The sequence below is a fragment of the Lithobates pipiens genome, unplaced genomic scaffold (assembly GCF_037356315.1).
Source record: "Lithobates pipiens isolate NorthernLeopardFrog02 unplaced genomic scaffold, aLitPip1_a1.2 Scaffold_8, whole genome shotgun sequence".
In the NCBI taxonomy this organism is placed as follows: Eukaryota; Metazoa; Chordata; class Amphibia; order Anura; family Ranidae; genus Lithobates; species Lithobates pipiens.
In genome coordinates, this window is record NW_027507903.1 from 641320025 (window position 1) to 641347659 (window position 27635).

A 27635-nucleotide genomic window follows, 5' to 3' on the forward strand; every position below is an offset into this window, starting at 1 on the left:
GTAATCAGGACCAGGAAGGAGTTGTACCAGGCAATAGTCATGGCAAGCAGCACGTGAGAGAGTAGTCAGGTCCAGGAATGGGTCAAGGTAGGCAGAAGACAAAAGATTGGTGGGGTCCAGGCATTGTTGGGAGGAATATTTTGGATCCATGACAATTGCATGATTTGGAGTTTATTATTATACAGAAGAAATGCCTATTCACCAGAAGTAATTACAATGGCTCACAAAGCTTATCACCTTGATACGATCCATACAAAGACTTCCGTGTAAATGGCTTTCAATTATATGAACCAACGTTTTACCGGCACAATGGATAATAGCAGGGCGTGCTTTGCTTTGATCTTTTATATTGATTACAGAGGCTCACAGTGCTCTTTATGATACGTTGTATACACAAGGCTTATAAAAAAGAACTTTACGAGTGAACATTTTACAAGTATAGAGACTTACGAGTTTGCACACCACGTATGTACTGAACAGAACTTTGCAACCTCTACACAAGCGTGATGGCGTCCATATTTTTGGAGGAGGACCCAGAGTTCCTCTTATAAAAGTTTGTATTCTCTGTAGTAATGGCTTTCTCTAATATTTGGTTAATAGACATGTGCAGGATGAAAAAAATTTGTTTAGTTTCATTTCAATTCACTATTTAACTAAATTCCTTTAGTTAAATTAATTTTATTTGTTACATTCGTTTTCGGGATTTGTTTCGTCTTCAAAAAAATTAGACCGAATTTGAAAAACTTCAAACAAATTCGAAACAAGTTTAAAAAAAAAAAAATCGACCGCATTCGAAAACATTCTAGTGCATTTGAAAAAAAATCTTTTAAATTTGAAAGAAACGATAAAAAAAAAAACGCATTCGAAAAATTTGAAAAAGTTAACTATATATAACCATTTTCCGAAAATCGAAATTCGTATAGAATGAAATCAAATTTGAATTGAAAAGTTCAGAGAAAAATAGTTTCTTGAAACTATAAAAGAATAACATAGAAAAACAACAGAACAGAATAGAAAAAAATATAATATATTCTATACTAATTTTTTCTATTCAGATTCATTCTGTACCAACTTCAAATTTCGGAAGATGGTTTTATATATATATAATATTTTTTTTTCTGTTCTATTGTTGTTCTTTTCTATTCAAATTTGATTTCATTATATTTAATTATATATATATATATATATATATATATATATATATATATACATACACAAACACACACACACACACACACACACACACACACACATTTTCCGAATTTCGTATAGAATGAATTAGAATTCGAATAGAAAAGATTAGAATAGAATAGAAAATACAAAATAATAGAAAAGAATAGACTAGAAAAACAATAGAATAGAATAAAATATGATATATATTATATTTTATTTTATTCTGTTCTATTGTTTGTCTATGCTATTCTTTTCTTTTCTATTCTAATCTTTTCTATTCAAATTGAAAATAATTCTATATGAAATTCGAATCTCGGAAGCCATCTCCCGAAATTCGAATTTCGTATAGAATGAAATCAAATTAGAATAGAAAAGATTAGAAAATAATACAAAACAATAGCATAGAAAAACAATAGAACAGAATAGAAAAAAAAATTGGAATGAAACAAAGTGTACATGTCTAATTTGGTATACAGTTTATTTTGTCCGTGAATCGATTGTTTTGGGAGTGGTGATATCCTTTCAGCCTTTTGGACCCATTCATATCTTTGTATGATAAGTCACTCATTTCTGGTGCATTGATCCATTGGTGGATCCAGTCACCTATTGAGTCCTGCGATTCCCCTTCAACCCCTTCCTGCCCCAGCACCAGCATCCCTTTACCTGGCCTATTACACCCCCCCCCCCCCCCCCCCCCCAGGGAGTGAGAAGGTCTGACTAAGCACCTGACTAAAGCCTCATACACACGATACGATTGTTGGCAGGGGATTGTGTGTTGACGGACTGTTGTCCTAAAATCCGACCGTTAGTACGCTCCTTTTAACAACTGTCTAACTTTCGGCCAATAAATGTTGGATGACAGGCTAGTACATTTTTGGCAGACAACAGTTTGACGTCATATTTTCATATGGCCAGTACACAAATCCATCACACAAAAGTCAAAAGTATAACCATGCATGCTCGGCATCAATGCTCACCAAACACGAAATTAGCAGAAAGGGCCCAAAGGGTGACGCTCAAGAGCTTAAATTCCTCGTAGTATGTCACTAGGTTCATGTTTGTGGCACGACAATTGTGTAGACTTGGGAAACTTAACATTAACCACTTTCAGACCGAACCAATTTGCTGGTCAAAGACCAGACCACTTTTTGCGATTCGGCACTGCGTCGGTTTAACTGACAATTGCGCGGTCGTGCGACGTGGCTCCCAAACAAAATTGACGTCCTTTTTTTCCCACAAATAGAGCTTTCTTTTGGTGGTATTTGATCACCCCTGCGGTTTTTATTTTTTGCGCTATAAACAAAAATAGAGCGACAATTTTGAAAAAAAAAACGCATTATTTTTTACTTTTTGTTATAATAAATATCCCTCAAAAATATATAAAAAAACATTTTTTTCCCTCAATTTAGGCCGATACGTATTCTTCTACATATTTTTGGTAAAAAAAATCGCAATAAGCGATTATTGATTGGTTTGCGCAAAAGTTATAGCGTTTACAAAATAGGGATAGTTTTATAGCATTTTTATTAATAATTTTTTATTATTTTTTTTTTTTACTAGTAATGGCGGCGATCAGCGATTTTTATTGTGACTGCGACATTGTTGGGGACCCATCGGACATTTTTGACACATTTTTGGGACCATTGTCATTCATACAGCAATCACTGCTATATAAATGCAGTGATTCCTGTGTAAATGACACTGGCAGTGAAAGGGTTAACCAGTGGGTGGCAGTGTAGGGGTTAAGTGTTCCTAGGGGTGTGTTACTAACTGTGGGGGGGTTGGGCTTTCATTTAGTGTACACTGATCTCTGCTCCAATCACATGGTATGTAAACTCTTGGAGGGGATGATAAGGGATGATATATACAAGATTTTAGTAATGAAACCGGTATCATTAGCAGTAATCAGCATGGATTCATGAAGAATCATTCTTGCCAAACCAATCTATTAACCTTCTATGAGGAGGTGAGCTGCCATATAGATAAAGGAAGGCCCGTAGACGTGGTGTATCTGGATTTTGCAAAAGCATTTGACACAGTTCCCTATAAATGTTTACTGTACAAAATAAGGTCTGTTGGCATGGACCATAGGGTGTGTACATGGATTGAAAACTGGCTACAAGGCCGAGTTCAGAGGGTGGTGATAAATGGGGAGTACTCGGAATGGTCAGGGGTGGGTAGTGGGGTCCCCCAGGGTTCTGTGCTGGGAGCAATCCTATGTAATTTATTCATAAACGACCTGGAGGATGGGATAAACATTTCAATCTCTGTATTTGAGGATGATACTAAGCTAAGCAGGGCAATAACTTCTCCGCAGGATGTGGAAACCTTGCAAGAAGATCTGAACAAATTAATGGGGGGGAGGGGCAACTACACGGCAAATGAGGTTCAATGTAGAAAAATGTAAAATAATGCATTTGGGTGGTAAAAATATGAATGCAATCTATACACTGGGGGGAGAACCTCTGAGGGGGAATCTAGGATGGAAAAGGACCTGGGGGTCCTAGTAGATGAAAGGCTCAGCAATGCCAAGCTGCTGCTAACAAAGCAAACAGAATATTGGCATTAAAAGGGGGATCAACTCCAGAGATAAAACAATAATTCTCCCACTCTACAAGACTCTGGTCCGGCCGCACCTGGAGTATACTGTCCAGTTCTGGGCACCAGTCCTCAGGAAGGATGTACTGGAAATGGAGTAAGTACAAAGAAGGGGCAACAAAGCTGATAAAGGGTCTGGAGGATATTAGTTATGAGGAAAGGTTGCGAGCACTGAACTTATTCTCTCTGGAGAAGAGACGTTTGAGAGGGGATATGATTTCAATATACAAATACCGTACTGGTGACCCCACAATAGGGATAAAACTTTTTCACGGAAGGGAGTTTAACAAGACTTGTGGCCACTCATTAAAATTAGAAAAAAAGAGGTTTAATCTTAAACTACGTAGAGGGTTCTTCACTGTAAGAGCGGCAAGGATGTGGAATTCCCTTCCACAGGTGGTGGTCTCAGTGGGGAGCATTAATAGTTTCAAGAAACGATTGGATAAGCACCTGAATGACCACAACATACAGTGTAATACTGACATATAATCACACACATAGGTTGGACTTGATGGACTTGTGTCCTTTTTTAACCTCACCTACTATGTAACTATGTAACAAAAAGACCGTCAATTTTAAAAAATAAACAATATTTTTTACTTTCTGCTATAAAACATATCCAATAACAAAATCAAAACAAAAAAAATCGAATTTCTTCATCAATTTAGGCCAATATATATTCTGCTACATATTTTTTGGTTAAAAAAAAATCCCAAGCGTATATTGATTGGTTTTCTCAAAATTTATCGCATCTACAAACTATAAGATATATTTATGGAGTTTTTTATTTTTTATTTTTTTACTAGTAATGGGGACGATCAGTGATTTTTAGCGGGACTTAGCGGTGGACAAATTTGTCGCTAAGTGACACTTTTTGGGGACCACTGACACCAATACAGTGATCAGTGCTAAAAAAAAATATGCACCGTCACTGTACTAATGGCACTGGCAGGGAAGGGGTTAACATCAGGGGCGATCAAAGGGTTAAATGTGTCTCTACTCTCTAGGGGGTGCTTGCTAACTGTGTGGGGGGGGGATGCTTTGACTGGGGAAGACAGAGATCCGTGTTCTTGCTTAGCAGAAACACAGGATCTCCATCTTCCTCCCTCATAGAACAGCGGCCTACCTTGTTTACATAGGATCAGTGGCGGCCCATCCATAGAGGGCGCTTGGGCGCCGCCTCCCCTATCCATGTCTCCGACCCCTTGATCTACAGATCAGTGGCCCCAGACCATGGATTCCAATGCGGGGGGTGTTTTTTTTTTTTGATGCACCAGATAAAAGCCAGAGGCTCTAATAGGCTTCAAAAAAATGGTGGCCTTGGAGCGCAGAGCATTGCGTTTGGAGGCCACCCAGTTGTGGGACCATAGAGAATGAATTTTCATTATTATCACACTAAAGTTTCTTTCCGCCAATCAGGAGGCAGGTCTGTGAGACCTGTTTCCCGAATTGGCCAAAGCATCAGGCGGTCCTATTGGATGCCTAGCCCTTTGGTGGAAGAGGAGACACACGGCGGAGGAAGCTGGAGGAGCGGACACCGGAGCCACCGCAGCCACTTCAGGAGAGGACACCATAGCCCCGCCACATGAGCGGGTAAGTGCCGGACCTCCCGCATGGGGGGGGTGCTGTTTCAGTGCTGTGCCGCGCCACCGGGGGGTGGTTGTTTGCCGCCCCCCCCCAAAAGAAGAACCCACCAGTCACCACTGATAGGCAGACCACCATTCTGCCTCTCCTAAGAATGAACATCACATCTGCCTGACCCGTTGATCGGCTTCTGCTGTATCCAATCACAGCGGGAGCGGGTCGCTGGCGTGCGCTCCAGACCGCGTGCAGGAAATCACGCAGGAGGGCCGCCCTGCCACAGTATATCTGAGCAGGGGGAAGGTCCAGGAGCGGGTTAGCGTGATTGTACACCTGATCATATACCCTGTGAAGTGACTGACCTCAGATGACACATGAGCCATTGCGGCCAGGAGAACACGCAGTGATTATGATAATAACAGCATGAAAAATCTGACCCAAGTTGATTGATCGATCTTAAAGAGGAAGTAAACAGCAGGCTACATTTATTTTTTAAGCCTACCAACTAGAGCTGCACGATTATGGCTAAAATGAGAATCACGATTTTTTTTTGCTTAGAATAAAGATCACGATTCTCGTGGTGTAACATCTTCTTTCACATTATCCCCCCAAAAAACACAATTTTATTCTCTAGGGTCTCTGCTAAAAAATATATATATTATGTTTGGGTGCTCCAAGTAATTTTCTAGTAATTTTTACTTGTAAGCAACAAATGTCAGAAAAGGTTTGGTCTTTGAATGGTTAAACTTCCTTCATCTACACTCAGGAGTTCTTTCCTTTGATAAAAGAAGAGATACTTTTGTTTCTACTTATGTTGTGATTAAACTTGGCAGGCTGCCTGGATTCTTTTTTTACAGCTGTGAGAACTCTCTGCACTAGTTAGAAAGAATCGTGACATGCTGTTTTGAAGATCGGGAAGGGAAAAAGATCGCAATTTTGATTCTTAATGATTAATCGTGCAGCTCTACTACCAGCCCTTCACCCAGCGAATTCTGGTAGTTCTTGCTGACTTATCCGGACCCCCCTATACCAAAGGGTGATCTAGCTGGTCTATTCCCACCTTCCGGATTCGATCCCTGTACAACTTATTTTTATCACCCCATCTCTGTTCTGCCACAGCTCGGCTCGGCTGCTGGCTTTGATGGCACTCAAAAGGGGGGAAGGGACCAGGGGCAGCAAAGAGGGATCCAAGAAGAGGAGGATCAGGGCTGCTCAGTGCAAACCCAACCGCACTGAGGAGGTAATTATAACAAGTTTGGTATTTTTTTTTTTTATGAGACTTTACCTTAAAGTAAATATAAAGGTAAAGATCAGTGATGGTTGGCACTCAATATTTGGGGGGGGGGGGCGGGAAACAAACCTGCCCCCCTCACTCGCATCGCCAACACCCCCCCCCCGCCAGTGGCGATCAGAGGCCTTACCATAAGGAGGCAGAGGATCTGGGCTGCTGCTCTTTGCGCCAGCTTCTTCAGTAGAAGACCCAGGGCTTCTCCTCCCTGGCCGCATAGGCAGGTGGCAATCTTGGAGAGTTTCCTGACAGATGTACTGGATAGGCATATGGGATGATGGACCGGAGGCCATCCAAGGCATCATCACTGGGTGACCCCGCCCTCCGTTATATAACAAGTGTCAGAAGAACAGAAGCGTCACACGGTGAAAGACTCCCACAGAGGCGGATTGTGTGGATGCAGCGGAGAAGAAGCCGGAGCAAGATGCGGGACGAGAAGAGTGGAGGAAAAAGATGGAGAAGAAGAAGGCGAAGAAGATGGAGAAGAAGATGAAGAAGAATAAGATGGAGGAAGAAGAAGGACATTGAAGGAAGACCAGAAGAAAGAAGATGGAAGAAGCATAAAGAAGAAGAGATTAAAAATGGACTTGTCAAAAACCGTCTCTTGTGTTTAACCCTTTTGACACTTTTTTGTGAAATGGTAGGGGTACATTTGTACCCCATTACAAATTCACACAGGGAGGCCATGATCTGGGGGTCCCCTTGTTAAAGGGGGATTCCAGATTCCAATAAGCCCCCTGCCTGCAGACCCCCACAACCACCGGTCAAGGGTTCTGGGAATGAGGCCCTTCTTCCCATCAACATGGGGACAAGGTGCTTTGGGGGGGCCGCTACCCCAAAGCACCCTCCCAGTGTTGAGGGCATGTGGCCTGGTACGGTTCAGGAGGGGGGGCACTCTCTTGTCCCCCCCTTTTCCTGCGGCCTGCCAGGTTGCATGCTCGGATAAGGATCTGGTATGGATTTTTGGGGGGATCCCACGCCATTTTTTATTTTTAATTTTGGCACGGGGTTCCCTTTAATATCCATATCAGATCCAAAGGGCCTGGTATGGAATTTAGGGGACCCCCCCATGCATTTTTTTTTTACATTTTGGTTCAGGGTTCCCCTGTGGGGAAGTTCCATGCAGTTCTTATCAATGAACTTTTATCTGTATTGTTGGACCAACAATTCATTATAGCCATGAGTAGTTTTAAATTACCTTTTTTCCTTTAGAAATGTAATTTTGCTGTCAGATTGTTCTAAACACGGGAAACATGCGCCCCTTTACAGGCATACTATAAACAACCCCCAGGTACGAAATTTAAAGGAATATTACACTTTTATTGTTTCACTTTAAGCATTATTAAAATCACTGCTCCCGGAAAAACTGCCATTTTTAAAACATTATTTTGCATTGATACGTGTCCCCTGGAGCAGGACCCGGTTCCCCAAACACTTTTATGACAATACCATGCATATAAGCCTTTAAAATGAGCACTTTTGATTTCTCCCATAGACTTTTAAAGGGTGTTCCGTAGCATTCGCAATTGACGCGAACACCCCAAATTGTTCGCTGTTTGGCGAACTGGTGAACAGCCAATGTTCGACTCGAACATAAAGCCCATCCCTAGTCTTTACCCTGTGGAGGCTACTGAGATAGGGACTAGTGAGTCTCTGTCTCTTTCTTTGCTATTTCACCAGAGCCCCTCACTTGGGCTTCTAACAAATTGTAAAATAATAATAATAATAATAATATTGTAAAAAAATCTATTAAATCTATTAAAAAATATATAATTGTAAAAAATAATAACATAATAAAAACAATAAAAACGAAAACTACTGACACCATTCTCATCCCTACTGGCAACATCCACTGCTCTACTGACACCGTCCACTGTCCTACTGACTCCGTCCACTGCTCTACTGACACCGTCCTCTGCTCTACTGACACCATCCACTGCTCTACTGACACCATCCACTGCTCTACTGACACCATCCACTGCTCTACTGACACCATCCACTGCTCTACTGACACCGTCCACTGTCCTACTGACTCCGTCCACTGCTCTACTGACACCGCCCACTGCTCTACTGACATCATCCACTGCTCTACTGACACCGTCCTCTGCTCTACTGACACCATCCACTGCTCTACTGACACCGCCCACTGCTCTACTGACACCATCCACTGCTCTACTGACACCGTCCACTGCTCTACTGACACCGTCCACTGCCCTACTGACACCGTCCACTGCCCTACTGACACTGTCCACTGCTCTACTGACACCGTCCACTGCTCTACTGACACCGTCCACTGCTCTACTGACACCGTCCACTGCTCTACTGACACTGTCCACTGCCCTACTGACACCGTCCACTGCTCTACTGACACCGTCCACTGCTCTGCTGACACCGTCCACTGCTCTACTGACACCATCCCCTGCTCTACTGACACCGTCCCCTGCCCTACTGACACCGTCCACTGCTCTACTGACACTGTCCAGTGCTCTACTGACACCGTCCTCTGCTCTACTGACACCGTCCCCTGCTCTACTGACACCGTCCCCTGCTCTACTGACACCGTCCACTGCCCTACTGACACCATCCTCTGCTCTACTGACACCGTCCTCTGCTCTACTGACACCGTACACTGCTCTACTGACACCGTCCTCTGCTCTACTGACACCGTCCTCTGCTCTACTGACACCGTCCACTGCCCTACTGACACCGTCCACTGCCCTACTGACACCGTCCACTGTTCTACTGACACCGTCCACTGCTCTACTGACACCATCCACTGCTCTACTGACACAGTCCTCTGCTCTACTGACACCATCCACTGCTCTACTGACACCACCCACTGCTCTACTGACACCATCCACTGCTCTACTGACACCGTCCACTGCTCTACTGACACCGCCCACTGCTCTACTGACACCGCCCACTGCTCTACTGACACCATCCACTGCTCTACTGACACCGTCCACTGCTCTACTGACACCGTCCACTGCCCTACTGACACCGTCCACTGCTCTACTGACACTGTCCACTGCCCTACTGACACCGTCCACTGCTCTACTGACACCGTCCACTGCTCTACTGACACCGTCCCCTGCTCTACTGACACCGTCCCCTGCTCTACTGACACCATCCCCTGCTCTACTGACACCGTCCCCTGCCCTACTGACACCGTCCACTGCTCTACTGGCACTGTCCAGTGCTCTACTGACACCGTCCTCTGCTCTACTGACACCGTCCCCTGCTCTACTGACACCGTCCCCTGCTCTACTGACACCGTCCCCTGCTCTACTGACACCGTCCACTGCCCTACTGACACCATCCTCTGCTCTACTGACACCGTCCTCTGCTCTACTGACACCGTACACTGCTCTACAGACACCGTCCTCTGCTCTACTGACACCGTCCTCTGCTCTACTGACACCGTCCTCTGCTCTACTGTGCATATGTGTTTAAGCTTTGGGGTGCAAACCCTAATGCAATAGGCTGCACACACCTATGGGCTAAGGTAAAAGTTAAGGTAAAGTTAAGGAGTAAGCTAAAGGTTAAAATAAATAAAAATGGTAATATAAAAAGGTAAAGATTAAAATGTAACAGGGCTAAAGTAATGGATAAGATAAAGTTGGGAGACTAAGGTAGAGGTTAAGGTGAAGTTAAATTGTGTACACACAATCGGAATTTCCGACAAGGGATTTAGTTGTCAGAAAATTTCAGCTCCACATCTCAAATTTTGTGTGACGGAAATTCCGATGGAAAATGTCCGATGGAGGCTACATGTGATCGGAATTTCCAACAAAGAGATCTAAACATTTTCCGTCGGAAAATCCGACCCTGTGCATGGGGCATTAGGGGGTTAAGCTTGCTTACCTTTACCTTAACCATTACCTTAGCCCCCTAACTTTATCTTACTTTTACTTATTTTCAGAGGTGACCCCTCCCCCCCTCCACAGAGAAGGCCTGTGCTAAAAATGAATGTACCCCCAATATTGTGATATAAAACCCCAGCTATCTCCCTTAGAAGTCGGTCCATTACCTCGTTCCAAGAAGCGTTGTCCTTGTCCCCGATATGCGGTGAGAAGACGTAGAGGAGACTACAAGTGTCGACAGATCCCGTATAGCTTTTGGCAAGTGCCCAAGTTATTTCCTTTTTCTTTATCAGCTCAGGCAGGCTGAAACATAAACCGAGAATTGACGTCGTATAACTCAGCAGAAGAATCTCTCTAAATTTTCTACATCATTTCGGAAGTTCTCTGGAGTCACACAGGAGACTAACGGGCACACTGCGGAGTTACCCAAGAAACAGAGAGTACTTCTGTTTACCTATAAATCTAGATACCAGTCTGCTAGGAGTGTTTGCAGCAGCCTTTATATCCTGAGCTTTGCCCGGGACATGTGACCTTGTGAACGGGTTCCAAGAGCTTGCAATTATCAAGAACCTATACCAAACGACTCAAAAGGTGCAAAAGGGTCCAATCCTGTCTTTATGACTCTAGGTGGTGACTTTGCCTGTTAGCGATCATGAGTCAATGAGTCTATCACACAATGCTGATCACCCTGGGGGGGTGAGGCATAATCACAGACACTGTGATCTCTTACCTAGAAATCAATTCTCATGGTGAGAAAAAGGGATTTTTTTTTTTTTGTTTTGCATATTATTTGTCATGCTGACAAGTATTATAGTCTTAGCCCTTGTACACACGGTCGGACATTCCGACGGAAAATGTCCGATCGGATCGTGTTGTCGGATAACCCGACTGTGTGTGTGGGCTCCATCGGACTGTTGGGCTATAAAACTTTCCGACAACATGATCCGATCGGACTTTGTCTGATTGTGTGTAGAGAATTCCCGATCGGACAAAGTGCCACGCATGCTCAGATCAAATTCCTAGACCAACGCTATTGGCTACTAGCCTGAACGTAGTCCCGTCGTAACAAAATAACGTCATCACGTTACGTACGATTGGATTTTCCGACAACTCTGTCCGACCGTGTGTATGCAACACAAGTTTCAGACAAAATCCGTCTGACAAAATCCGACGGATTTTGTTGTCGGAATGTCCGACCGTGTGTACAAGGGCTTATTATAGATTCATGCAAAATCCAATAATTTATATTAAGGTTGCATATTGTGCTATTATGCATTCTTTTTGCTTATGTTTTTTTTTTCTAATCTTACATTGGCTATCTTTTATATTCCTTTGGGGGCTTTGGGGGCTCCCTTATTGTGTTATTTTTTCCTTTTTATCTTTTATATTCCTTTTTTTTTTTTTTGCTACATAAAGATTTTATTAAAGGTTTTCATGCAAAATTACAATAAATGACTCCACAAACATCGCTGCATGTAAGCAGGTACATAGAAATACAAAACAAAGAACACAGTAACAACTCCACCTTAAGTCTATATGGTTATTAAGATTGGAGGGAGTTATCCTGAGCATGAAATACGCGATTAGCTATGCTGAATAATGAATGAATATCCTAGCAATGTGAATTTGTTGTAGAAAATAACAATGAGATATGTAGCTAATAAGAACAGGAGAAATAGGAGCACAATTAATTAGGTCACGTGATATATCCGGAAGGGTGCGGGAGCAAAAAAACAGTTAACACATTTGGTCTCGAATCCACTATCCCTTTCCATCACTGCTATGCTATCCAGGGTAGGAGGAGAGGGGAGGAAAGAATAGGGAAAAAAAAGAAAAAATAAAGAAAAAGAGGAGGAAGAGTCCAAAAGCTAAGGAAAGTAGAGGGGGTGGGACAACCACCAACTACCCTCTCCGTCCATATCATGTAAGTATTTCTCTTGTGGCAAGTGAAAGAGTAACATGGAGTTCAGTTTCAACCGAGTCCCCATCTCACGGGACATGTCACTTGCTATGCTGTATTAGCTATAATATTGCCATAACCATGACATACCTAGCTAATTAGAACAGGATAAAGAGGAGCATAATTGATTAGGTCACTTGCAGGGGCGTTTCTGGGTCTACAAAAGATCTGGGGCTAAAGCCCATAGCAGCGTAGTATAGAAAGTCATATGCTTGGGCGGGCATACACATATATATACAGTAATATACATGTGTGTATATATATATATCCCCAGAGAACCCCCCACTCACATCATGGTCCCCAGAGAGCCCCCCTTGCATCAGGATCCCCACAGATCCCCCCACTTACATCAGGGTCCCCAGAGAGTCTCCCTTTCATCAGGGTCCCCAGAGAGCCTCCTCCTTACATAGGAGTCCCCAGAGAGCCTCCCCCTTGCATCAGGGTCCCCAGAGAGCCCCCCCCTTACATCAGGGTTCCCAGAGAGCCTCCTCCTTACATCAGAGTCCCCAGAGAGCCTTCTCCTTGTATCAGGGTCCCCAGAGAGCCCCACCCTTACATCAGGGTCCCCAGAGAGCCTCCTCCTTACATCAGGGTCCCCAGAGAGCCTCCCTCTTGCATCAGGGTCCCCAGAGAGCCCCCCCCCTTACATCAGGGTCCCCAGAGAGCCTCCCCCTTGCATCAGGGTCCCCAGAGAGCCCCCCCTTACATCAGGGCCCCCGGGGAGCCTCCCCCTTGCATCAGGGTCCCCAGAGAGCCGTCCTTACATCAGGGTCCCCAGAGAGCCTCCTCCTTACATCAGGGTCCCCAGAGAGCCTCCCCCTTGCATCAGGGTCCCCAGAGAGCCCCCCCTTACATCAGGGTTCCCAGAGAGCCTCCTCCTTGTATCAGGGTCCCCAGAGAGCCCCACCCTTACATCAGGGTCCCCAGAGAGCCTCCTCCTTACAACTGGGTCCCCGGAGAGCCCCCCACTTACATTAGGGTCCCCAGAGAGGCCCCCTTACATCAGGGTCCCCAGAGAGCCTCCTCCGTACATCAGAGTCCGCAGAGAGCCTCTCCCTTGCATCAGGGTCCCAGAGAGCCCCCCCTTACATCAGGGTCCCCAGAGAAGGTACTCTGATGAGCTGGATACAGGTACTCGGATACTCTGATGGGCTGGTGACAGGTACTCGGGTACTCTCACCAGCTGGAAATAGCTACTCAGATACTCTGATGGACTGATGACAGGTACTCGGGTACTCTGATGGGCTGGAAAAAGATACTCGGGTACTCTGGTGGGCTGGTGACAGGTACTCTGACGGGCTGGTGACAGATACTCGGGTACTCTGATGGGCTGGTGACAGGTACTCTGGGTACTCTGATAGATTGGTGACAGGTGCTGGGGTACAATCGTGTGCTGGAGATAGCTATTCAGGTACTGATGGGCTGGAGATAGGTACTCGGGTACTCTGATGGGCTGGTGACAGGTACTGGGATACACTTGTCAGCTGGAGATAGCTACTCAGGTACTGATGGGCTGGAGATAGGCACTCAGGTACTCTGATGGGCTGGTGATAGGTACTCTGGGTACTCTAATAGACTGGTGACAGGTACTGGAGTACAATCATGTGCTGGAGATAGCTACTCAGGTACTGATGGGCTGGAGATAGGTACTCAGGTACTCTGATGGGCTGGTGACAGGTACTGGGATACACTTGTCAGGCTGAGATAGCTACTCAGGTACCGATGGGCTGGAGATAGGTACTCAGGTATTCTGATGGGCTGGAGATAGGTACTCAGGTACTCTGATGGGCTGGTGATAGGTACTCAGGTACTCTGATGGGCTGAAGACAGGTACTTGGGTACTCTCTTGGGTCTCATCCTCAGACGTACATGCCCCTGTCATCCTCCCTAATTCCATAGATGTTTTGCCCTCAAGCCCGGTGGTCCTCCGAGGGGGAGGGGTCATTGAGGAGGGGGTACTGTCAGGGCTGGGCTCAGCTCTTCCTTCTCTAAGCTGGCCGCTCAGCTGTCAAATGCCAGCTCTTATCTCTCCACAGTGACTCATCTGTTGATGATATCCTTATCACGTACCTGGCTGGAGACTGAATTGACAAGGTCGGCCTCTCTTATATCTCCCACTGGAAGTAGAACAGAGGGAACCAAAGGCCAGGAGGAACAAGAGTGCCCGCAACTGTGGACCCGGAGCCTTGCAGCAGAGGAAGCGATCTTGGACAGGCAGGAGAACCGTTAGGTCTGGAAGGGTCGTCTTGCACCAAAGATCAGCTGGGATTAAAGAGGAACTCTGCTGGAAAAGTGGCACTGGAACGTTAAGTGATGTTAAGTCCCAGGTAGACTTGCAGCAGGCGATCATAGTGGGTCGCAGGACCGTAGTAGCAGGCAGTTGCAGGAAGAGTAGAAGCGAGAGCCAGGTCTTGAGGGAAGCCGGGTTCGGTAACTGGCGGGCAGCGAGGTACAAGGCAGCAGGCAAAAGCGAGGTCATGAGGATAGCTGGGTCTGGTAACAGGCGGACGGTGCGGTACCAAGCAGCAGACAGAAGCAGAGTCCAGAGGATAGCCAGGATCAGAAACTAGTAATCAGAGTAACAGCAGGATCTCGGAGCAGGGTCAAGGCAGGCCAGGTTCATCAATTGGTATCAGGCAGGGAACAGCAGGATTCAGGTATCAGGACAAGCTGAAGATCAGTCATCAACCATCTGGGATCAGAGCACTTCTTTAAATAGGCTGTCTGGCGCCAATTGGCGTTGTGTGCGTCCTCCTGTGCGCACACATAGTCTGCCGCGCATGAGCACGCACACTGATGCGCACAAGCATCTGTGGACGCCCACATGCGTGTGCGCGCATGTGCGCGTGTGCGTGCGGAGCGGGCACTAACAGTTCTCTTACAATCCTGCTCATTACTCCTGCCTACTTAAGCCGTCCAGTCCAGATGATCTCTGCCTTCGCCTTGGTCACATCTGTACAGACGCTCTCCTGTGTTCCTGTTAAAAGACTTGCTTGGCTGACATTCCTTCTGGCTCCAGATCCTGCTTGCTGCTCTGATATAAAGAGTAATCAGCGCAATTTATTAACGGCTGTGTATATCTTAAAATGTATGTGTAAATATTGCTGCGGAACCAAATAACTGCAGTGGGGATCGAAAGTTTGGGCACCCCAGGTAAAAATGTGTATTAATGTGCATAACGTACCCAAGGAAAGATGGAAAAATCTCCAAATGGCATCAAATTACAGATTAGACATTCTTATAATATGTCAAAAAAAGTTAGATTTTATTTCCATCATTTACACTTTCAAAATTACAGAAAACAAAAAAATGGCGTCTGCAAAAGTTTGGGCACCCTGCAGAGTTAATATCTTGTACTGTCCCCTTTGGCAAGTATCACAGCTTGTAAACGCTTTTTGTAGCCAGCCAAGAGTCTTTCAATTCTTGTTTGAGGTATCTTTGCCCATTCTTCCTTACAAAAAAGTGTTCCAGTTCTTTGAGATTTCTGGGCTGTCTGTCACGCACTGCTCTTTTAAGGTCTATCCGTAGATTTTCAATAATGTTGAGATCAGGAGATTGTGAAGGCCATGGCAAAACCTTCAGTTTACACCTCTTGATGTAATCCCCCGTGGATTTTGAGGTGTGTTTAGGATCATTATCCATTTGTAGAAGCCATCCTCTCTTTAACTTCAGCTTTTTCACAGATGGCATCAAGTTACCATCCAAAATTTGCAGAAATTTTATTGAATCCATGTTTCCTTCTACTCGTGAAATGTTCCCTGTGCCACTGGCTGCAATACAACCCCAAAGCATGATTGATCCACCCCCATGCTTAACAGTTGGACAGAGGTTCTTTTCATTAAATTCTGTACCCTTTCTTCTCCAAACGTACCTTTGCTCATTCCGGCCAAAAAGTTATATTTTAACCTCATCGGTCCACAGAACTTGTTTCCAAAATGCCTCAGGCTTGTCTATATGTTCATTTGTAAAGTTCAAACGCTGATTTTTGTGGTGAGGACGTAGAAGAGGTTTTATTCTGATGACTCTTCCATGAAGACCATATTTGTACAAGTATCTCTTTATAGTGGAATAGTGGACCACAACTCCAGTGTCTGCCAGATCTTTCTGGAGGGATCGTGCAGTCGAACGTGGGTTTTGAATTGCTTTTCTCACAATCCTGCGAGCTGTTCTGTCTGATATTTTTCTTGGTCTTCCAGATCTTGCTTTAACTTCCACTGTTCCTGATGACTGCCATTTCTTAATTACATTCCAAACAGAGGATACTGACATCTGAAAACGCTTTGCTATCTCCTTATAGCCTTCTCCAGCTTTGTGAGCGTCAACTATTTTCAGTTTCAGTTTTCTAGACAACTGCTTAGAAGAACCCACGGTGCTGATTGTTGGGGCAAGGTCAGATGAGTCTGGCCATTTAAAACCTTTGAGATTGACATCACCTGGTCTTCCCAGATGATGATTGAGAACAATCCACGACACTGGCAGGTCTCAGCTTTGCAAAGGGGGCAGTGCATGCTATAAATTCTGCAGGGTGCCCAAACTTTTGCAGACACCATTTTTTTGTTTTCTGTAATTTTGAAAGTGTAAATGATGGAAATAAAATCTAACTTTTTTTGACATATTATAAGAATGTCTAATCTGTAATTTGATGCCATTTGGAGATTTTTCCATCTTTCCTTGTCTTCGTTATGCACATTAATACACATTTTTACCTGGGGTGCCCAAATTTTCGATCCCCACTGTATGTGCAGCTTCAGTGAACAATGATATACTAGTAATCCTGTATGGGTAAATATACGTAAACGCAGTGCAATAACAAATCCTATATATAGGGTTAATAATTGCTAATCTCAGTATATGAGTAATAAAATAATCAATTTCATATAATCAGATGATAATAGCGATATAATAGTCCATTAGCTCTGAAATAAAGGTGCAAGAGTGCAAAAGGTGCTTATGTGCAACAAAGTATTAAAAAAGTATATATAAATATACGTAAACGCAGTGCAATAGCAAATTATATATATAATGTAAATGATGGGCTATTCTCCATAGATGAGTAATGAAATAATCAATTCCATATAATCAGATGATAATAGCGATATAATAGTCCATAAAATAATAATAAAGGTGCAAAAGTGCAAAAAGTGCTTATGTTATTAACAAAGTATCAAAATAAAGTCTTTACTAGGTGGTGTCCAATGTGCGATCTTCCTGTGCTCCACTTAGTGCTCTCTATATTCTTACCTCAATATGGGTAAAAAAACGCCATAGAGATCACTGTAGTTTGGGGCCTCCCCTGGATCCAGCAACAAAGGATGATATCTCTCAAAATGGTGTATTACGAATGATAGCTTCCAATCAGTCCATACGGCCGTTCATTCACAGCCAGTATAAACAGGGCATGAAAAGGAATCTCCCATAGTGTAGTATATAAAATACTCACTAGTTTATTAAACAGCCAAATGGGCACTTACAACGATAAGAGTTAAAAACAGCAGATCTGTAATTTACACAACATTACAGGCGCCCCTTTAAGTCACTTCCGTTTTTCTCGTAGTCCGGTTACTTCCCTATGCATTGCGTCACAACACGTGACTTCATCAGGGGATGCTCGCTGTTCTACTACGCTCATCTCTGGCTCCCTGACGTATGGGCTTGTCTGACTATCCGTTCCGATTCCTGCCTATGTTTTGACTGTTTACCTTTTTTTTATTATTATTATTATCATTAAACAAGTGAGAATTAACTGTACTTCAGTCTGATTCATGGTTTCTGACACTCGGGTACTCTGACGGGCCACTGACAGGTACTTGGGGTACTCTGTTGAGCTGGAGATAGATACTCGGGTTCTCTGGTGGGTACTCAGATGGGCTGTGATGGGTACTCTGGGGCTGGGGATGGGTACTCTGATGCTGATGATGGGTACTCAGATGCTGGTGACAGGTACTCAGATGCTGATGACAGATACTCCCGATAGGCTGTGACAGGTACTCTGATGGGCTGTAATAGGTCCTCTTTATTTGGGGGGGGGGCAATCAGGCACATTCCTGCACTTTATCAGCCAGGTCTCCTCCTCACACACTGAGGAGCAAAACATGGAAATGGCGCTACAGCCGTTTGTTGACATTTGTGACCGGCTGTGATTGGACACAGCCAGTTACGTGGTAAAGAGCCAATTTCATTGGCTCTTTACCCTGATCGGGGATGGGCTGTGTCCGAGGGACACTCCTGATCCCTGATCGCCATGCTTTGCACAAAGCAAGGTCCATAAAGATATGGTTGGGCAAGCTTGGGGTGAACTTGACTGGCCTGCACAGAGTCCTGACCTCAACCTGATAGAATACCTTTATTAACTTAATTAATTAGAGCGGAGACTGCGAGCCAGGCTTTTCCTCCAACATCAGTGCCTGACCTCACAAATGCACTTCTGGAAGAATGGTCAAACATTCCCATAGACACATCTCCTAAACCTTGTGGACAGCCTTCCCAGAAGATTTGTTATAGCTGCAAAGGGTGGGCCAACTCAGTATTGAACACTACGGACTAAGACTGGGATGCCATTGAAGTTCATGTGCGTGTAAAGGCAGGTGTCCCAATACTTTTGGCAATATTGTGTACATTAAGTTCATTTTGGCTCCTCTGTAATGTAATGGAGCCACTGTTGATTTCCTTGGACTGTTCTAGATTTGTCCAGCTGCATGTTTGATTGCTTCCCTCTGCGTTCTGGATGCTTCCAGAACATAGAGGGCTGGGAGAGTCAAACGGGCAGCTTGAATATTTATGGTGCTACAGCCAAATCCCTCAGGAGGTGTACCCAGTAGGTGGCTGGGGGCAACATACATAGCCAAGGGTCTGGTCGGGAGCAGCCCTGTTCTTGTCCTGCTGAAGAAGTTCCCTGCCCCTTTGAGGCTGCTCTGCTTGAGTCTGCTAACGTTCATTGAGGTCCCAGCTGCCCTTTTAGTCCCAAATCTAATTTCTGTCCAAATTTTGCAGACTTCACCTCTGTAACATCTCCAAAATGGGCTCCTTTTTAATCATTGTAACTCCCTCCTCATTGGCCTACCTCTCTTCAGTCCATCATGAATGCTGCTGCCAGACTCATCCACCTAACCAACCATTCAGTGTCCACCCTCTTGGCCAATCCCTCCACTGACTTCCCATTGCCCAACGTATAAAATTCAAAACACCAACAATAACATAGAAAGACATTTACAATTCTGCCCCGAGCTACATCACCAGTCTTGTCTACAAATATCACACATATTACGCTTACGCATGTAAGCAGGTACATAGAAATACAAAACAAAGAACACAGTAACAACTCCACCTTAAGTCTATATGGTTATTAAGATTGGAGGGAGTTATCCTGAGCATGAAATACGCGATTAGCTATGCTGAATAATGAATGAATATCCTAGCAATGTGAATTTGTTGTAGAAAATAACAATGAGATATGTAGCTAATAAGAACAGGAGAAATAGGAGCACAATTAATTAGGTCACGTGATATATCCGGAAGGGTGCGGGAGCAAAAAAACAGTTAACACATTTGGTCTCAAATCCACTATCCCTTTCCATCACTGCTATGCTATCCAGGGTAGGAGGAGAGGGGAGGAAAGAATAGAAAGAAAAAAGGAAAAATAAAGAAAAAGAGGAGGAAGAGTCCAAAAGCTAAGGAAAGTAGAGGGGGTGGGACAACCACCAACTACCCTCTCCGTCCATATCATGTAAGTATTTCTCTTGTGGCAAGTGAAAGAGTAACATGGAGTTCAGTTTCAACCGAGTCCCCATCTCACGGGACATGTCACTTGCTATGCTGTATTAGCTATAATATTGCCATAACCATGACATACCTAGCTAATTAGAACAGGAGCATAATTGATTAGGCCACTTGCAGGGGCGTTTCTGGGTCTACAAAAGATCTGGGGCTAAAGCCCATAGCAGCGTAGTAAAGAAAGTCATATGCTTGGGCGGGCATACACATATATATACAGTAATATACATGTGTGTATATATATATATATATATATATATATATATCCCCAGAGAACCCCCCACCCACATCATGGTCCCCAGAGAACCCCCCTTGCATCAGGATCCCCACAGATCCCCCCACTTACATCAGGGTCCCCAGAGAGTCTCCCTTTCATCAGGGTCCCCAGTGAGCCTCCTCCTTACATAAGAATCCCCAGAGAGCCTCCCCCTTGCATCAGGGTCCCCAGAGAGCCCCTCCTTACACCAGGGTTCCCAGAGAGCCTCCTCCTTACATCAGAGTCCCCAGAGAGCATTCTCCTTGTATCAGGGTCCCCAGAGAGCCCCACCCTTACATCAGGGTACCCAGAGAGCCTCCTCCTTACAACAGGGTCCCCGGAGAGCCCCCCACTTACATTAGGGTCCCCAGAGAGGCCCCCTTACATCAGGGTCCCCAGAGAGCCTCCTCCGTACATCAGAGTCCGCAGAGAGCCTCTCCCTTGCATCAAGGTCCCAGAGAGCCCCCCTTACATCAGGGTCCCCAGAGAAGGTACTCTGATGAGCTGGATACAGGAACTCGGATGGGCTGGTGACAGGTACTCGGGTACTCTCACGAGCTGGAAATAGCTACTCAGATACTCTGATGGACTGGTGACAGGTACTCGGGTACTCTGATGGGCTGGAAAAAGATACTCGGGTACTCTGGTGGGCTGGTGACAGGTACTCTGACGGGCTGGTGACAGGTACTCGGGTACTCTGATAGATTGGTGACAGGTACTGGGGTACAATCATGTGCTGGGAATAGCTACTCAGGTACTGATGGGTTGGAGATAGGTACTCGGGTACTCTGATGGGCTGGTGACAGGTACTGGGATACACTTGTGAGCTGGAGATAGCTACTCAGGTACTGATGGGCTGGAGATAGGTACTCAGGTACTCTGATGGGCTGTTGATAGGTACTCTGGGTACTCTGATAGACTGGTGACAGGTACTGGGGTACAATCATGTCCTGGAGATAGCTACTCAGGTACTGATGGGCTGGAGATAGGTACTCGGGTACTCTGATGGGCTGATGGCAGGTACTGGGATACACTTGTCAGCTGGAGATAGCTACTCAGGTACTGATGGGCTGGAGAGAGGTACTCAGGTATTCTGATGGGCTGGAGATAGGTACTCAGGTACTCTGATGGGCTGGTGATAGGTACTCAGGGTACTCTGATAGATTGGTGACAGGTACTGGGGTACAATCATGTGCTGGGGATAGCTACTCAGGTACTGATGGGCTGGAGATAGGTACTCGGGTACTCTGATGGGCTGGTGACAGGTACTGGGATACACTTGTGAGCTGGAGATAGCTACTCAGGTACTGATGGGCTGGAGATAGGTACTCAGGTACTCTGATGGGCTGGTGATAGGTACTCTGGGTACTCTGATAGACTGGTGACAGGTACTGGGGTACAATCATGTCCTGGAGATAGCTACTCAGGTACTGATGGGCTGGAGATAGGTACTCGGGTACTCTGATGGGCTGATGGCAGGTACTGGGATACACTTGTCAGCTGGAGATAGCTACTCAGGTACTGATGGGCTGGAGAGAGGTACTCAGGTATTCTGATGGGCTGGAGATAGGTACTCAGGTACTCTGATGGGCTGGTGATAGGTACTCAGGTACTCTGATGGGCTGGTGATAGGTACTCAGGTACTCTGATGGGCTGAAGACAGGTACTTGGGTACTCTCTTGGGTCTCATCCTCAGACGTACATGCCCCTGTCATCCTCCCTAATTCCATAGATGTTTTGCCCTCAAGCCCGGTGGTCCTCCGAGGGGGAGGGGTCATTGAGGAGGGGGTACTGTCAGGGCTGGGCTCAGCTCTTCCTTCTCTAAGCTGGCCGCTCAGCTGTCAAATGCCAGCTCTTATCTCTCCACAGTGACTCATCTGTTGATGATATCCTTATCACGTACCTGGTTGGAGACTGAATTGACAAGGTCGGCCTCTCTTGTATCTCCCACTGGAAGTAGAACAGAGGGAACCAAAGGCCAGGAGGAACAAGAGTGCCCGCAACTGTGGACCCGGAGCCTTGCAGAAGAGGAAGCGATCTTGGACAGGCAGGAGAACCGTTAGGTCAGGAAGGGTCGTCTTGCACCAAAGATCAGCTGGGATTAAAGAGGAACTCTGCTGGAAAAGTGGCACTGGAACGTTAAGTGATGTTAAGTCCCAGGTAGACTTGCAGCAGGCGATCATAGTGGGTCGCAGGACCGTAGTAGCAGGCAGTTGCAGGAAGGGATGAAGCGAGAGCCAGGTCTTGAGGGAAGCCGGGTTCAGTAACTGGCGGGCAGCGAGGTACAAGGCAGCAGGCAAAAGCGAGGTCATGAGGATAGCTGGGTCTGGTAACAGGCGGACGGTGCGGTACCAAGCAGCAGACAGAAGCAGAGTCCAGAGGATAGCCAGGATCAGAAACTAGTAATCAGAGTAACAGCAGGATCTCGGAGCAGGGTCAAGGCAGGCCAGGTTCATCAATTGGTATCAGGCAGGGAACAGCAGCATTCAGGTATCAGGACAAGCTGAAGATCAGTCATCAACCATCTGGGATCAGAGCACTTCTTTAAATAGGCTGTCTGGCGCCAATTGGCGTTGTGTGCGTGCTCCTGTGCACACACATAGTCTGCCGTGCATGATCACACACACTGATGCGCACAGGCATCTGTGGACGCCCACATGCGTGTGCGCGCATGTGCGCATGTGCACGCGGAGCGGGCACTAACAGTTCTCTTACAATCCTGCTCATTACTCCTGCCTACTTAAGCCGTCCAGTCCAGATGATCTCTGCCTTCGCCTTGGTCACATCTGTACAGACGCTCTCCTGTGTTCCTGTTAAAAGACTTGCTTGGCTGACATTCCTTCTGGCTCCAGATCCTGCTTGCTGTTCTGATATAAAGAGTAATCAGCGCAACTTATTAACGGCTGTGTATATCTTAAAATGTATGTGTAAATATTGCTGCGGAACCAAATAACTATGTGCAGCTTCAGTGAATAATGATATACTAGTAATCCTGTATGGGTAAATATACTTAAACGCAGTGCAATAACAAATCCTATATATAGGGTTAATAATTGCTAATCTCAGTATATGAGTAATGAAATAATCAGTTCCATATAATCAGATGGTAATAGCGATATACGGTAATAGTCCTTTAGCTCTGTAAAATAATAATAAAGGTGCAAAAGTGCAAAAAGTTTTTATGTGCAACAAAGTATCAAAATAAAGTCTTTACTAGGTGGTTTCCAATGTGCGATCTTCCTGTGCTCCACTTAGTGCTCTCTATATTCTTACCTCAATATGGGTAAAAAAACGCCATAGAGATCACTGTAGTTTGGGGCCTCCCCTGGATCCAGCAACAAAGGATGATATCTCTCAAAATGGTGTATTACGAATGATAGCTTCCAATCGGTCCATACGGCCGTTCATTCACAGTGAGTATAAACAGGGCATAAAAAGGAATCTCCCATAGTGTAGTATATAAAATACTCACTAGTTTATTAAACAGCCAAATGGGCACTTACAACGATAAGAGTTAAAAACAGCAGATCTGTAATTTACACAACATTACAGGCGCCCCTTTAAGTCACTTCCGTTTTTCTCGTAGTCCGGTTACTTCCCTATGCATTGCGTCACAACACGTGACTTCATCAGGGGATGCTCGCTGTTCTACTACGCTCATCTCTGGCTCCCTGACGTATGGGCTTGTCTGACTATCCGTTCCGATTCCTGCCTATGTTTTGACTGTTTACCTTTTTTTTATTATTATTATTATCATTAAACAAGTGAGAATTAACTGTACTTCAGTCTGATTCATGGTTTCTGACACTCGGGTACTCTGACGGGCCACTGACAGGTACTTGGGGTACTCTGTTGAGCTGGAGATAGATACTCGGGTTCTCTGGTGGGTACTCAGATGGGCTGTGATGGGTACTCTGGGGCTGGGGATGGGTACTCTGATGCTGATGATGGGTACTCAGATGCTGATGACAGATACTCCCGATAGGCTGTGACAGGTACTCTGATGGGCTGTAATAGGTCCTCTTTATTGGGGGGGGGGCAATCAGGCACATTCCTGCACTTTATCAGCCAGGTCTCCTCCTCACACACTAAGGAGCAAAACATGGAAATGGCGCTACAGCCGTTTGTTGACATTTGTGACCGGCTGTGATTGGACACAGCCAGTCACGTGGTAAAGAGCCAATTTCATTGGCTCTTTACCCTGATCGGGGATGGGCTGTGTCCGAGGGACACTCCTGATCCCTGATCGCCATGCTTTGCACAAAGCAAGGTCCATAAAGATATGGTTGGGCAAGCTTGGGGTGAACTTGACTGGCCTGCACAGAATCCTGACCTCAACCTGATAGAATACCTTTATTAACTTAATTAATTAGAGCGGAGACTGCGAGCCAGGCTTTTCCTCCAACATCAGTGCCTGACCTCACAAATTCACTTCTGGAAGAATGGTCAAACATTCCCATAGACACATCTCCTAAACCTTGTGGACAGCCTTCCCAGAAGATTTGTTATAGCTGCAAAGGGTGGGCCAACTCAGTATTGAACCCTACGGACTAAGACTGGGATGCCATTGAAGTTCATGTGCGTGTAAAGGCAGGTGTCCCAATACTTTTGGCAATATTGTGTACATTTAGTTCTTTTTGGCTCCTCTGCAATGCAATGAAGCCGCTGTTGATTTCCTTGGACTGTTCTAGATTTGTCCAGCTGCATGTTTGATTGCTTCCCTCTGCGTTCTGGATGCTTCCAGAACATAGAGGGCTGGGAGAGTCAAACGGGCAGCTTGAATATTTATGGTGCTACAGCCAAATCCCTCAGGAGGTGTACCCAGTAGGTGGCTGGGGGCAACATACATAGCCAAGGGTCTGGTCGGGAGCAGCCCTGTTCTTGTCCTGCTGAAGAAGTTCCCTGTCCCTTTGAGGCTGCTCTGCTTGAGTCTGCTAACGTTCATTGAGGTCCCAGCTGCCCTTTTAGTCCCAAATCTAATTTCTGTCCAAATTTTGCAGACTTCACCTCTGTAACATCTCCAAAATGGGCTCCTTTTTAATAATTGTAACTCCCTCCTCATTGGCCTACCCCTCTTCAGTCCATCATGAATGCTGCTGCCAGACTCATCCACCTAACCAACCATTCAGTGTCCACCAACCCTCTTGGCCAATCCCTCCACTGACTTCCCATTGCCCAACGTATAAAATTCAAAACACCAACAATAACATAGAAAGACATTTACAATTCTGCCCCGAGCTACATCACCAGTCTTGTCTACAAATATCACACAGACCATCGTCTCCTCTCTGGTTGGGAGTACTCACTGAAGAGTGCAAGGTGAAAGCTGGAAGGTATGTAGCTGCCCAGGGACATTGCAAGTACTGACCTGAGCTCAGTATCCTTGTGACTGCGTGTGACAGAACCGTTCAGCACCCCACTTAGGTGCTTCCATCAAGATATATAGCTTCCTCCAACCTAGACCCAAGAACCAGGTATTATAGCCAGTGGCGGCCGGTGCTCACATTTTTTTTGTTGGGGAGGCGCAAACAAACTGAAAAATTCAGAAAAACACAGAAAAAAAAACATCAATTGCAGCCACTGTGCCCACCATATGCAGCCATTGTGCCCAGCCCATCATATGCAAACTCTGTGCCCATCGTATGCAGCCTCTATGCCTATCATATGCAGCTTCTGTGCCCATCATATGCAACTTCTGTGCCCACCATATGCAGCCTCTGTGTGCATCATATGTAGCCTCTGTGCCCATTATATGCAGCTTCTGTGCCCTCCATATGCAGCCTCTGTGCCCATTATATGCAGCTTCTGTGCCCTCCATATGCAGCTTCTGTGCCCATCATATGCAACTTCTGTGCCCACCATATGCAGCCTCTGTGTGCATCATATGTAGCCTCTGTGCCCATTATATGCAGCTTCTGTGCCCTCCATATGCAGCTTCTGTGCCCATCATATGCAGCCTTTGTGCCCTCCATATGCAGCTTATGTGCCCACCATATGCAGCTTCTGTGCCCATCATATGCAGCTTCTGTGCCCACCATATGCAACTTCTGTACCCATCGTATGCAGCCTCTGTGCCCATTATATGCATCTTCTGTGCCCACCATATGCAGCTTCTGTGCCCATCATATGCAGATTCTTCTGTGCCCACCATATGCAGCTTCTGTGCCCATCATATGCAGCCTCTGTACCCACTATATATATATATATATATATATATATATATATGCAGCTTCTGTGCCCACCATATACAGCTTTTGTGCTCATAATATGCAGCCACTGTGGCCCCCCTCCCCGCTCGCCCCCCATCAGACCGGCACTTACCCCTTACCCCATCCGGGTGATGACAGCGAGCTGTGGGATGGGTAGGTGATGGCTCCTGCATCCTCCATGGTTCCCGTGCAGCTCCTCCTCCATTCTGGGTTGTTGCATCCTCTCCTTCTGTGTCTCCTGTGTCAGCAGTTGTGGCAGAGGAGTCTGATCCTCCAGCTTCCTCCCCTGTGTGTCTCTTCCGTCAAAGCGCCGGGCATCCTATGGCCAATCGGGAAACAGGTCCCACTGACCTGCCTCCTGATTGGTGGGGAGGCACCGTGGTGTAAAAATAGCGAAAATGTATTTGCTATGGTCACACAACAGGGTGGGATCAGGGTTCACTCTCTGCTCCCCAAGCCCACCCTTTTTTAAGCCTATTAGGCTCCAATCAGGCGCTTAAAAGAAAAAAACAGCCCCTCCCACGCTGCCATAGGAGTCCATTTTTTACGGCATCCTGAAAGGGGCCGGGCGCATGGATAGGGAGGCCGTGGCAGGGATTAGTGAATGTGGTGTCGGTACGCCTACAATGCACGGGGCCACCCCTGATTATAGCTGAGTATTGCATAGCACCCAAGAATCTAGGTGACACTAGCTTAGGTACTCTGGAACTAGAAATGTTTATGGAAAACCCACACAGAATTTATATACCACACAAGGTCCGGTGAGCCTGATCACATTATCGTATGCAAAGGAAACTGTATACAGGAATAAAATTACCATAACTAAGGAACAGCCAACATAAAGTATGCTATTTCCCCTCTAGCAACACAGAAAAAAATCATTTGGGGTCCTCTGGAGGACTCTTTTTTTGTAGCCAGCCTGGGTGGAGTGCACACA

General features: G+C 45.7%; 1 protein-coding gene and 1 long non-coding RNA gene across 2 annotated transcripts in view; one reads left to right on the top strand and one right to left on the bottom strand.

Moving 5' to 3' along the window:
* LOC143961601 (beta-1,3-galactosyltransferase 5-like) overlaps window positions 1-11086 on the bottom strand; it is a 108876-nt gene extending 97790 nt beyond the window's left edge. The window contains exon 1 of the mRNA XM_077470916.1: window positions 10671-11086. The gene's annotated coding sequence lies outside the window, so the exon portion shown is untranslated. The remainder of the gene's footprint in view (window positions 1-10670) is intronic.
* LOC143961602 (uncharacterized) overlaps window positions 1-27635 on the top strand; it is a 100596-nt gene that overhangs the window by 22633 nt on the left and 50328 nt on the right. The gene's annotated exons all lie outside the window — the stretch shown is intronic.